General features: G+C 39.0%; 1 protein-coding gene across 2 annotated transcripts in view; it reads right to left on the minus strand.

The window, feature by feature from the left end:
• plxnb2b (plexin b2b) overlaps positions 1 to 12,970 on the minus strand; it is a 172,321-nt gene extending 159,351 nt beyond the window's left edge. For both annotated transcript variants that reach the window (XM_082159082.1, XM_082159081.1), the window contains exon 1: positions 12,640 to 12,970. The gene's annotated coding sequence lies outside the window, so the exon portion shown is untranslated. The remainder of the gene's footprint in view (positions 1 to 12,639) is intronic.
• Between the last annotated feature and the right edge of the window lie 1,332 nt (positions 12,971 to 14,302).

Here is a 14,302-nt window from a genome sequence, read left to right on the forward strand (position 1 = left end):
ATAATGGCGTCTAATTTACGAAAGAAAATTTGTGGAAGGAAAATCGGAATACATTGAAACAAATATAAAAACCTGGGAAGAACATTCATCTTAATACTATTAATCCGAGCAGCTAGGGATAAGTTCAACACTGACCAACGGTTAAAACTGCTTTGTACCTGAGACAGAAGAGTAGTGAAATTAGCGCAATAAAGATCCTTGAACTTAGCAGTAACCTGAATCCCAAGATATTTTAACTTGTGTTGAGCAACTTTAAACGACAGGGTGTGAAGTGGATATTCATGTGCTGCTTTATTAAGAGGTAGAAGCTCACTCTTACTTAAATTTAACTTGTATCCAGAAATGGATCCAAATGAGCAAAGAACAGAGAGTGCCGCCGGAACTGACACAGAGAAGTCAGTAATAAATAAAAGAAGATCATCAGCATATAGAGACACTCTCTGTTCCTGCCCACAACTCACAATACCTTTAATATGCGGGTCACCACGAAGCGCAATGGAAAGAGGCTCAATTGCCACAGCGAATAAAAGAGGACTTAAAGGACACCCTTGCCGCGTTGAACGATAAAGAGGAAAATAAGAAGACTGATTATTATTTGTTCTAACTGAAGCCAAAGGGGACGAGTATAAAAGCTTCACCCAAGAAATGAAATTTTCCTTAAAGCCGAATTTCTCCAAAGTATAAAATAAGTATGCCCATTCCACACGGTCAAAGGCCTTCTCCGCGTCTAATGCTATAATTGCTTGAGGTAAGGGTGTTGACGAAAGATTATAAATAGTATTAAAGAGCCTTCTCAAATTAAAAAAGGAGTGCCTATTTTTAACAAACCCAGTTTGATCCGGAGAGATAATATCTGGAAGAACAGTTTCCAAACGAAGAGCAAGCATTTTAGATAAAATTTTGAAGTCAACATTTAATAAACTGATTGGTCTATACGAAGAGCAAATAAGAGGGTCCTTGTCCTTTTTCAAAATAAGAGAAATAGAAGCCTGATTAAGTGTAGGGGGAAGTTTAGCAGCCAGAAAAGATTCATTAAACATATCAATCAAAACCGGGGCTAGTTTATTTTGAAAGCATCTGTAAAACTCTACAGGAAAGCCGTCTGGTCCTGGACATTTGCCAGACTGCATCGCTTTGAGAGCACAGGAAAGTTCTAGAGCAGTTATTGGGATTTCTAACTGATCTGCCATGTCCAAATTAACCTGAGGGATTTCCAAATTGGAGAAGAAGCCATCAAAATCACAGTTTCCCACATTTGTCTCTGATGTATATAATGAGGCATAATAAGCCCTAAATTCTTCGTTTATTTCTTCTGGGTCTATCGTAGTGCCCGAAGATGTGACAATTTCTGGAATTTGGTGAGAGGAGATAGTCTGCCTCAACTGATGTGCCAACATTCTACCAGCTTTATCCCCTTGTTCAAAGTATGCACTGCTAGTCTTAAGTAACAGCTCAACAGCACGGTCCGCGGCCAATGTGTTAAATTCTGACTGAGCTGTGAGGCGTTCTTTATACAACTCAGGAGTTGGAGAAGTGACATACGCGGCATCCAATTGGGCAATACGATTAGTTAGAGTGATCAATCTCTTCCTCTTCAGCTTTCTATCATAATTCACATAAGAAATAATTTGACCTCTAATGTAAGCTTTCAATGTCTCCCATAAGACAGACGCAGAAACATCAGAGGTCTTATTAGTACTCAAAAACAAATCAATTTGTCTGGAAATCATATCAGTAAATTTTTCATCTGACAATAAACACGTGTTAAGACGCCAAGGGTAACGTGAGCGAACCAAGCCTTTAAACCTAATATTGAGTACGACAGGAGAATGATCTGAGATAACCATTGGTTCATATGAGCAAGAGGTAGAAGAGAGACATGGAAGAAATCTATTATCCAATAAGAAATAATCAATCCGAGTAAATGTACGATGCACAGGAGAGAAAAAAGAAAAAGCTTTACTTGTAGGATTAAAGAAACGCCAAGGATCTGAAATTGAAAAGTTCTCCATAAAGTCTTTTATAACTTTAGCCGATTTTGAAAGTGTTACAGATTTATTAGAGGAACGGTCAAGATTTGGGTTCAACCAACAATTAAAGTCCCCACCTAAGATGAGTAAGTGGGAGGACATATCCGGAAGAGCGGAAAAAAGTTTCCTGAAGAACTCAGCGTCATCCCAGTTTGGGGCATATACATTAACTAAAATTAGTTGGGTGCCATATAAGCTGCCTGTAACTATCAAATATCTACCATTAGGATCAGAGAGCACTTTAGAACAGACAAAAGGGATTGATTTATGAAATAAAATTGCGACGCCCCTGGACTTACTATAAAATGATGAGAAATAAGATTGACCAACCCACTTACTTTTAATTTGAGATTGAGTAGATTTTAAGTGCGTCTCTTGAAGGTAAACAATCTGTGCTCCTAAGTTTTTGAGATGAGTTAATACCTTCGTACGTTTCACAGGGGAGTTCAGGCCTTTACAGTTCCAGGACACTAACTTGAGATCACCTCCATCAGTACTTAGGTTTAAACTTGATTGGGCCATCCACCAAAAATAGGACAGAAAAGGAATGTCAATGAAAATGACAAATAAACCGTCACCACAGCAGCATAAATTGGTAAAACAAAATAAAAACCAATACAATAAAACCTAGAAAACACGTGACAACAACAACAAAAATAAAACACAAGCCCACCCACCCCCCCACACCACCCCATTGTTAGCATCTCCCCAAATGAGATGCACACAAACCCAAACCTAACTAAAGGCACAAAACGCTCCGTAATAGCTCTAAGCTAAAAAGAATAGTGCTACCTGAGAGAAATTGACTAAGAAAGATGAATAAAAGAAAACTGAACCAATGTACCTACAGGGTTTGTAAAGGTCACAAAATCCAACTTAAGCCAGACGAATTGCCCAAAACATCTAATGAGACCAGAACAACATTGCTTTTACTGTTAAAGCATTAACAACTGATACAAAAAAAAAAAAAAATACAAAAAAAAAAATACAAAAAAATTATAATAATAATAAAAATAAAAAATATATATAAAAACAAGTGACACGAACAACTGTAGATAACCCAGGGCCAATATACAAAAAGAAAAGACAATCTACCTGTAGGCATTGGCACCGTGAATGTCCATACTACTTACAGTTATTTTTAATAAAGTCACTGGACAAAGAGGGGTCTTCAAACCGCCGCGAAGTGTCATCCGACAAAATAATGGTTCTTTTAACAAAGTCACTGGCCAAAGAGGGGTCTTCAGGCCGCCGCGAAGTGTCATCCGACAAAATAATGGTTTTTTTAACAAGGTCACTGGCCAAAGAGGGGTCTTCGAACCGCCGCGAAGTGCCATCCAGCATAGTGATCTTAAATGTGGCGGGGTAACTTATAGAAGACCAAACAAACAATTAACGTGACGTTATCTACTTGCAGACATTAGACTGATCTTGGCATCAAAACAAGATGATCACACTACTTGCAGTTCTTTTTAACAAAGTCACTGGCCAAAGAGGGATCCTCAAAACGCCGCGAAGTGCCATCCGGCATAGTGATCTTAAGTGTGGCGGGGTATAGAAGCCCATACTTTACCTCCGGAAAGGAACGCAAACTGCGTTTTACCGCAGAAAAGGCAGAACGTTTCTTAGCGACAGAGGATGTAAAGTCTGGGAACACAGAGATCCGTTTGTCCTTGTAAAGGAGTGGGGAAGACTCGCCTGCTCGCCGTAGAATCTCGTTACGAGCATGGAAAAAATGCACCCGCACGATAAAAGCTCGAGGTTGGGTCCCAGCCGCTGGTTCGTTCCGCAGAGAGCGGTGAGCACGATCAAGTAGTGGTTTTTCTTCCAGTCCTAGTAGATCCTGTAGCAAGACTGCAATAAAATCCGTAGGACGCGGTCCTTCCACTCCCTCCGGTACACCAATCACCCGAATATTATTTCTTCGAGATCTACTTTCCAAGTCCTCGCACTTATCATCCAGACGATTCACCTGAGCGGATAACTTGCTAACAGTAGCCTCAAGTTCGCTTATACGGGAGCTATGGTCGTTAGCGGCCTGCTCAAGATCCCGCACTGCCGTTTCATGAGAGTCCACTAACCGCTGAAGTGGTTCAATAGAGGCTTTCAATTCCCCTCTAACAGACGAGATCTCAGAATGCAGTCCAACAGCAACAGTATCCATTTTAGAGAAAATATCATTCTTTAGTGCGTTCATCATAGCTTGTATCCTAGCGTCCAAAGTGCTAGCAGCACTGCTCTCTTGGTCCGGTGTTTCAGAGTCAGGAGGAGGCGGTGTTTTGCGGCCTCCTTTTTGGGTGTCCTGTTTCTGTCGAGTATTGTACATCTTGCAATGCCCAAGTTGAAATAAGTAATGTAGATTATCTTCTAACTACCGTAAAAGCAATCACAAAGAGATAAATTAAAGAAAGGTACAAAAATATATATATATAAAAGTCAATTTCCCTCGGAGCTAGTGGAGGACACGTCTACTCTTCACCACACGCCATAGCGCCCCCACACTTTTATAATTTATCTATAAATTATAATATATATAAATAAAAAAATATTAAAATGTATTAAAATTATGTGTCTGTGAGTATGTGTGTGATCATTTATCTATATTTTTAATTGATCCTTTTATAGATGGACAGACAGACAGACAGACAGACAGACAGACAGACAGACAGACAGACAGATAGATAGATAGATAGATAGACCGACAGATAGACCGACAGATAGACAGACAGTACACCGCACACACACACACTTGTAATACAGTTACAACATTTCGAATATTTTTTTAATAATTCAATATTCGGCCAGAGCTTGAGGTGAGTTGGTAACTCACACTTCTGCTGTTGCTTATGCATTTACAAAAATGCAATTTTCTTATTCAGCCTATGTCTTGTTAATAATTTAGCAGTGGGCCTATGCAGTTCATAATAATATACATAACATATATTTAAAAAGGGCATTTAGGGACATTCCTGCTGGTCTGAGCTGGTCTTTTCAGCAGGGAAGGAAAAACAACAGCGTTTCCCATGATACCTCACCACGCTTTTAAGACATGCTGAAAATACTGTGTGAACCAGTTCTGCTTTTCTTTGAGTGTCTTTCACACTTGAGTCCAAGGAAAGCCACCGTAAAGCCTCGGATTAATGTCGAAAATAAAATATTGCAACCACCTCCTCCTTTGGCAACTGCCTCAACTCCTCACAGTCTTCTTGCCAGCTTGCCCCCCCACCCCACCCCCTTCTTTCCGTCTTTTCGCTCAGGTTGGTGTGACCTTGGTTTCCAGCTGTTTGGCAAATGTCTGACCCTTCACTCATGCGTTTTGGCTCCGCCGGGACTCGTCTATTGCTTAATTAACAGCCTAGAGACTTACCCCTCCTCAACGTGCAAAGAAACCCCACAAACATTACCCACACCGCTGCCACATGGAAGCCCACATTATGAGAACTGTAGTGTCAGTAATTAAAACCAATCTCCATGTGACGCAACTGCTCTGTTTGAACAAGACATTCCTCAGATCTGTAGAAATGAATTACACCCTTCAGTGCCCAAGCGAACTCCTCGCTGGAATGGCGGGAAAAAAAAACTGCAACAAAGGTGAAGGGAACGGCGATGTCACACGCGTGTCAGGGGGGATCTATCATTTTGCACTTATCCGTTTGACTGAGGCGGGTTCAACCGTAAAATCTCTCTGCGTGCAAAGATAAATAAAGCATGCATCGGTTCACCTGAGCTTCTGAAATAATACCCCAACCCGCAGTTAGTTCAACTGTGCTGGAAACATTTTGGCAGCCTTAAAGGGATAGTTCACCCAAAGATGTAAATTCTGTCCGTAATTAATCGCCCTCATGTTGTTCCAACCCCGTAAGACTTTCGTTCATCTTCAGAACACAAATGAAGATATTTTTGATGAAATCTGAGAGCTGTCTCACTCCTCCATAGGCTGCTAGGTAATCGATATCTGCCAGCCCAGAAAAGTTAGTAAAGACATCGTTAAAATAGTCCAAGTGACTACAGGCTCAACAAGCTATCAAGCGACGAGAATAATTTTTGTGTGTAAAAACAAAACAAAAAAAAACAACTTTATTCAACTATTGATTTTCTTGTGTGTGTGGGCCTCTGAGTGAGTTCACATAGTGTAACAGCGCAGCGCTTCTGGGTTGTACGTCAGAACGGAGGCTCACTATTGGCCGACGCTGGTCATGTGTGTGATGCTGGCCAATAGTGAGCCTCCGTTCTGACGTACAACCCAGAAGCGCTGCGCTGTTACACTATGTGAACTCACTCAGAGGCCCACACAGAAGAAAATGAATAGTTGAATAAAGTCTTTTTTTTTTTCTTTTCTTTTTTACAAAAAGTATTCTCGTCGCTTGATAAACTTAAAGGACAAGTTCAGTATTTTACACTTAAAGCCCTGTTTTCAGATCGTTTCTAATGAAATTCTGTGCTACCACAGAAACCGAAAATTCTCGGGCCAGCAGCATGTGTCCAAATTTCAATCTTAACCGTTCTATTTCATCAGAAATGATCTGAAAACAGGGCTTTAAGTGTAAAATACCAAACTTGTCCTTTAAGATTGAGCCACTGTAGTCACTTGGACTATTTTAACGATTTCTTTACTAACTTTTCTGGGCTGGCAGATATCGATTACCTAGCAGCCTTTGAAAGAGTGAGACAGCTCTCAGATTTCATCAAAAATATCTTCATTTGTGTTCTGAAGATGAACGAAAGTCTTACGGGGTTGGAACAACATGAGGGTGAGTAATTACTGACAGAATTTTCAGTTTTGGGTGAACTATCCCTTTAATATATCATCAAAAAGTCAGAGAAGTGTGAGTTTGTCTCATAATAGGCAGGCCCAGACACAGTCAGTAGACACATTTTGGTGTTGTTTTCATTTTGAGGCAAATTATGGATTAGGAGTGTACCGATATGAAAATTTTGGCTGGTTATTATATTCATGTTATAATTGACACATGCCCCATATTATAAATCTTACAACTTAAATAAATAAATATTTTGTATGCTATATGTGGATATAGGAATCACAAAATAAATATTCCTACTGAAATTTCTATATATCAACAGATACAAACAAACAAATAAATAAATAATAAGTTATACGCTTCTTGTGAATTTAGGCATCATAATAAATGTTACTTTTGAAATCTGCAATAGAAATATTGTCTGATACCTGATAAAGTTATATTAATAATTAAAATAAATTATAATAATTAATAATGTAAAAAAATACATTAAGTTAAAAATGTGCAATAAAAAGATTTTTTTATATATTTTAAAAAGTAAAATTATTAATAAATTTAAAAATAAATGCAAAAAATGAATAATTAAAATGTATTAAAAATAAATTTGATGAAAAAAGCGTAATAATCAATAACCGATATGACAATGAGGTTAAACGTGTATTAAAAACAACAACAACAACAAATTAAATAATTAAAATGTATTGAAAATAAATTTTTTATAAAAAAAAAAAAACATTCTAACCAATGTGTTGCTGATATGTGCATCTGTACAATGAATTTAAACATGGTAAAATGTATTAAACAAAGCTGAGCACTGCACTCTTATTGGCAGCTGAAAGCATTATCAAATTAGCCAACAATATTTAATACATGAACACCCATGGGGCGAAAAAACATCTAGATCTTTGTGGACGACGGGCGTCAGAGTCTGTAAATCTGCAGGGCTTTCTGCACACTTCTGTGGATGCTGATAATAGGTTACAAAAAAAAGCGAATTTATGTTTTGTATTCTTGAATTACGCCACTCAACCCATGTTTCCAGCACAGAAAGAAACAGCTCGTGCCTGAAAACTTTCAAGTGGAAGCTGTCTGGATTTTCCACTGTAATAGTCAAGGACCTGGCAGTTTCCCAGAATGAGGCAAGTCTTAGACTAATTAAGGCTGTCAATGGAGGCTCTCCTTTTATTCTCGATCTGGGTTTAATCCCCGCTTGCCCCATTTGCTCCAAAGGGAGCTCCCGCCTGGGCTCAGTCCAACTCTCTATCCGTACAGTAGAGCGTTTCTGTGGGCTTGAGGCGGCTGTAATGTTACGCCATAGTCTCGGCCTGCGCTGATAGCGTGTTATGCTTGTAACGAGACTCTTTGAAGCAAAAGCTGGAGATCTTGTTCTCCTGCGGGCGAAGGTTTTGTGTGCATGTGCAAAAGTCCTTCCCACACATTCCAGTCTTATTTTCCCTAGAACACTGACTTTTTTTTTAAAACTCAGAATCCATCTGCGTGACCAGAACGAAGCTGAGGAAATGGTTTTGTGCCCATCAGCAGATGGTATTAAAACAGAGGGAAAAAGATGGAGGAAGTGAAAGGGGGGAAAAGGCACAACTTTCTTGGTTTGGTCAGTGTACTGCGGTTTATATATGACACTCAAGCGAAGCTGAAGATGAAGATCCCCGGGCGGCACAGATCTGGGGCCAGCTGTTGATTAGCAAGCGTGAGAATGAATGCAATCTCACCTTATGCCCGTCATTTCCCATGATGCTGTTGTAATCTGATGTAACTCGGCCCTTAGGGGGCTCAGGGGCCTTAAAACTACTCTCTTGACTTCGCACATCGCCAAGATGCCATAACCAGATTAAACCATAGATAAGACCGACACACATGCCTAATGACAATGAGCCGACCAGAGTGTAAAGACAAAACGAACAAATGTATTATACATTTATGGCCTATAAGCCAATCAGAATATCATATTTTCATCTTATAAATCCATTCTACTTTGTTAAAAATAAAAAACATATAGATACTAGTTTTATACACACAAAATAAAACTATTTGAAATCTGCTTTAGAAATAATGGCTGATGCCAATCAATCAATAAATAAATGTTTAAAAAGCTATGTGAATTCAGGCATTACAACATCAATTTTCCTTAAGAAATTTGCTATAGAAATATTGGCTGGAAAAAAATTACATTAAATTAAAAATACACAGATTTTCATTAAAATTTGATACTATTTTGCCAAAATACATTCAAAACAAAACACTATAACTGAGTGTTCTATGATTTAACAACAAATCAATTGTTTTAATTGCCATAAGTGAATTTAAGCATCACAACATTATATAGTACGATATGAAAAATGGATATTCATTTTGAGATTTACTCTATTAACAGTGTTATTAAATTTAAACATTAAATTTAAGTGAGCGTTAGAAGATGGCAAAGTTTATCTAAACATAAAATTGTAGATAATAATCATGCGCAATTATATATATATATATATACACACACACATGTACTGTATGTATGTATGTATGTATGTATGCATATATATATATATATATATATATATATATAAATAAATTGGTGTATATATAAAATATAGGTATTCACATTTAAATGTAGAGTGGGAGTGGTCCAATTACATTTCGATGTGGGCGGGGCTACCTAAATACAATACTTTTTTTTTTTAAACTAAATACGTTTTTTACACAATATAACATCGCGACTACATGAAAAGAGATTTTACTGTTATAAAACAGATTTGTGAACATTAGTGGACCTAAAGGTGTGAGCCAGCTGCTCTCGGCATACGTCACAGTCACGGGGCGTATGCGCTGTCTCAAGTCGGACACAATTTCTAACCAGCATGCACTGCTTCAAGTCAGCCGGCGATCGGTCTGCGCAGCGCTGTATGAAGTCGAACAAACCTAAACTGAGCATTCAACAATGTGCCTGTCACTTGCCACAGTCGGACAGGACAAAACACAGCCTGGAACCTGGAAGAGAGGCAATTAATTCCATCACATCTACTTTACCTAATTAGTAGAGCATGAACTGTTAAATTGAAAACTATGAGAAGAATCTAAAGTGGAGACTTCAACGTCGCTCTCTGGACTGAATCATCGGGACTGTGTTAAGAAACACTTGCCAAACTATTTCAGAATATCAGTGTGAGAAAGCCATTTTAGAGCAGCCAGACTCAACACACTGGTCCAAGAAAAAGCATCCGACGTTTCCAAGAATCTCCAATATCAACATGCCTTCCTTTAAGTGCAGAGCAGAGTCAGACATGTTAAAAGGCAACAAAAATGGCCAAAGACGCTCAGACATAAACTGGCAACGTGAGAACATGCTTAAAAGCCTGTAATGGGCCAAACCACAGGGGAGGGAAAAAAAGGAAGTGCTTCTGTGTCATTTCTTCTTTGGCAAGGTATAAGTCTGAATAAGTCGTTGTTTATGGAAAAACAGGTCCCTTAGTTCGAATAAAGGAAGTCATGGGTGCTGCTACAGAGAAAGGGTGAATGTACAACATTAAACATCACTATCCTCCAGGCAAACACCAGACAAATGCTACTACTTTATTTAGCTTTTGATAAACCCAAGTGCTCCAGCCAAGTGCTTTCCCTGACAGCCCTGCAGGTGATTGTGGGTAATAGATGATTTCTGAGTGTAAAACACAGGGACATTCGGAAGGTGAATGAAATCATTCAGCTCCGTGCAGAGAGGACATTCATCATGCGTTTCGCGGCTCAGATAAGGGACAGTCGCTCTATTCTAAACGCTCGCAGGACGGCAGATAAGCCCGAGCGCTGTAGGCAGGAGCAGGACCCGATTTCACGCCGACTACGTGGTGTGTGTGCGTGAACGCAGATGGTGTGTATTTATGAGGACGCTGCCTCTTGCTGCCGGGGTTGTTCGTTTCACCACACCACACCCACCCTTGGCTCTGTTGCCCCCACATGGAGAACGATCCCGGCTAATCTGGCTCGTTTGTTTAAAGCCATTTAATGAGGATAATCCCCCAGAGATGTCTCCTCCCTTTCACTGTAGAGCTCGGCATAGAAATACAGGAGAGCCCAATAAAGACGCAATTTAGAGGCACAACAAGGCGGTGCAATGTGAGAGACACACAACTTCAGAGCTCCGGCTGAAAGGAGCCAGTGTGCCAAGACAAACAGCGGGATTTACACAGTTAAAGACACAAAAAGAGCTTGTCTCCGGACCTGTTGTACTCGCACTGTACTCGAGCACACATGCAAAGTGAATGAACAATGTGGGAAAAGCACAGCTGTTAAACATGCACAATTTAACCTTTTACCACAGAAACCTGATACGTAACTAACTAGTGGTTTTAAATCACAACACTGTGAAATGTGAAGAGCAGTGCAAAGACTAAGGAACTATTTATTAACCAGATCCAACCCATTAAAAATGAATTCATCCATTAGCCTCAGACAAATCAAGGTCATAACTAGCAGTCGACCCATATGGGTTCATAGCGTAAATAATTAAATAGCAAATGAGACATAAAATTGCTTAAATTGCCATTTGGCAAGATATTTGATTCAATTTCACAAAAAATATTTTTGGGGAGGAAAGCCATAGGATGCACTACTGGGTTGTTTTGGGAGTGATATACAAGGAGAGGAACACACTTATTCTTGCCAAATCTCTCCAAACGGTAGCCAATTCATTGCCATGGTCAATAAATAACAAGATTCAGGACACTAAACAGTCATTTAAGAATCTGACATACTGGTCAACCATTGAGAAAGAACAGATTTTAAAGCTATTCCCTGCTTTAAAAAAATTATAAAAAAGTAGCCTAGGCTGGTTGGCTTGTCTTCCAGCCTGGCCAAGCTGGTGTTCAGTTGGTTTTAGCTGGTTTCTCAGCTTGACCAGCTAAGACCAGCCTGGTCAGCTAAAAATACTAGTTTCCAAAACCCCTCTAAAACCAGCCTGAGAGACCAGCTAAAACCAGTCAGCTTAGACTAGTAAGATTGAAACAGTGCTTAGTAACAATGGCAAAAACTACCAGCAACAATGAAACACAGTAACTGGGATATTGACTAGTAGCAAAGAGACTAACTGATAGTCAATAAGTACTAGGCCTATTTAGTGAATATAAATACGAACAAGGTGCGAATTATGGGGATTTGGGTTGTATGAACCCATCAAAATAAGTCAAAACAAAGGGTTGAGGGTCTTTAAAGAATGTTTTCATTTTAAATATAAGTATAATATAGGCTATTTTAACAACATTTTCAACCGTTTAAGTAACCACAAGAGTAAGTTAGTCAGACAGACAGCTAAATAGACGCTCGCGATGTCACGACTATAGCAACAGTAGCCTCAGACAAACGAGCACTTTCTGTTATCATTATATCGACCAACCGACCCAGTCATTAGCCTACTAATCATATTAATAAAGATATACAAACAAACAAAATGTCTTCAACATAGTTAGAGGGTTATCGTTATGGGCGACACTAAACTCAACCGATAGGTTATCTCGAGAGCGCCCCGAAAATTACAGACAGAAAAAAAGATAGACTCACTGGAAAGTCATACACTAGTTCGCACACTGCATACTACTCCAGTTTATTGAATAGTGAAAAAACAACATTACCTATTAATATTTAAATGAAAAGTAGTAAGGACAGAAAAATGCATTCTAGTTTCAAGGAATGAATATTGAAAAGGCTATTCACTACACAATCCGTACATCATCATCTCACATGCAACATGCGTCTCCGTCAGCCCGGGATGTGCGTCCCGTCTGAAACCAAACACAACCATACAGTCTTTTGGAATGTGCAACGCGTCAGACACACAAATACAGACTCACCTATATTGGTAGTTCAGTAGTTGCAGCGTCCAGACCACGGATTCCCTTCAGATTGAGAGGAATAGATTCCCGGTGCACGGAAAGTTCACATGTCACTCACGCGCGGAGAGACACAGATCTTCGGTTCCGTGATCCCCGTTACTGAATAAAACACTGAACGCTCGCTACACGCCCAGGTATCTGATCACATGATGCATCCAGGTGTGACTGCACTCTCTCTCTCGCTCACACACACACACACCTGGAGGTCCGATCGCGCTCTCCTCCTCCAGCCCGGTTACTCGCGTACGGAGGGACGGAGCTGATGTGTGTGTGACTGTGTGTGTGTCTCCTCCCCTTCCCCGAGCTGAGAGCTTTAAACCACAGAACAAGCGAAGACCTTATGGAAGAGAGAGCTCGATCTTAAAAGCTTTTAATCTAGTGTAGATTAGTGAAAAGAGCATCTCTTCCAAATCAATGATTACTTTTAATGCTCTGGTCTGGCACTTATAAAAAAAATTTTTTTTTTTTTTAAAACAGTGGTAATATGTTGTTTAGGACATGTACCATGATAATACTACCATGCATTTTCTTGATGTGTACCACACCATAGTATTTTTTGAAGTAGGCTATACACAGTGCATACGCAGAGAGGCAAGGCACCATAGTATTACCATATCAGATGGTAAAATATGGTACTTTGATATAGTCCATATGGCATTTTCTTTTGTACTTGGTACATGTCCAAAATACTATGGTGAAGTATGGATGTAGATATGGTAATCATTCAGTACCATGTTTTATAACAAAGTATGGCATAACCTTCTGATACCATAATTAGCTTTATTTGTGTTTTGCTTTATGCAGCACAGTCAGCATTCGGCTGAACTCAAACAACTTTCACTGACAGATCAAACTCTATTGTGTGTATCATCTGTCAGCAGTGCAAGTCACCTGTGAAAGTTTAACACAGTCACATCCATCTCCTGCAGTGGGACACGGTGTAGTTTATTCTTGTCAGGGGTCGTACAATAAATTATCCTATTTCTGTAGCTCTGTGTGGGGAAGCAAAATATGAGGTGTTCAATCAAACACGAGGTGTCAAACCCAGATCTCTATATGGGATTCTATTGTATGGGGCTGTAAATTTGAGAGCTGTTTCTAAATGCTTTCTGCCGGCATTCTTGTGCAGGGCCCGAGAGACTCCGAACAGGTCTTTGTGCTGGATAACCACCCAGAAGTCATCTCCAGAACATTTTCCATGTGTACACCTTATACAGCCGTGCACAAAATCATCTTCCACATAGGCCAACCACCAGGTTTTCCAGTTAAAATCTTGCAAAACCGAAAATTAAGCCTAGGACCATTATGAACTTTTGCATTATTTTCATAACAAGCCCCAATTCTCACTATCATAATCTGTTTGGATGTTTTATTTTAAGTTTTTATATTTTATTTGTTAAATTTTTTACTATTTAAGCATAACATTTTATAGATTTTACATTAATTATATAATATAATTTAATAAAAACAAATATAATACACTTCAGAATATATTATACGGGAATGGGAGGAAGGATATGTTTAATTGTCATGAAAATAATATCATAAAGCAAAATAAATAAATATTACTTTATATTTTACATTAATATTGTAATTTTATTTTAAAAAATAATAAAATTAC

The sequence above is a fragment of the Leuciscus leuciscus genome (assembly GCF_965113295.1).
Source record: "Leuciscus leuciscus genome assembly, chromosome: 25".
NCBI lineage: Eukaryota > Metazoa > Chordata > Actinopteri > Cypriniformes > Leuciscidae > Leuciscus > Leuciscus leuciscus.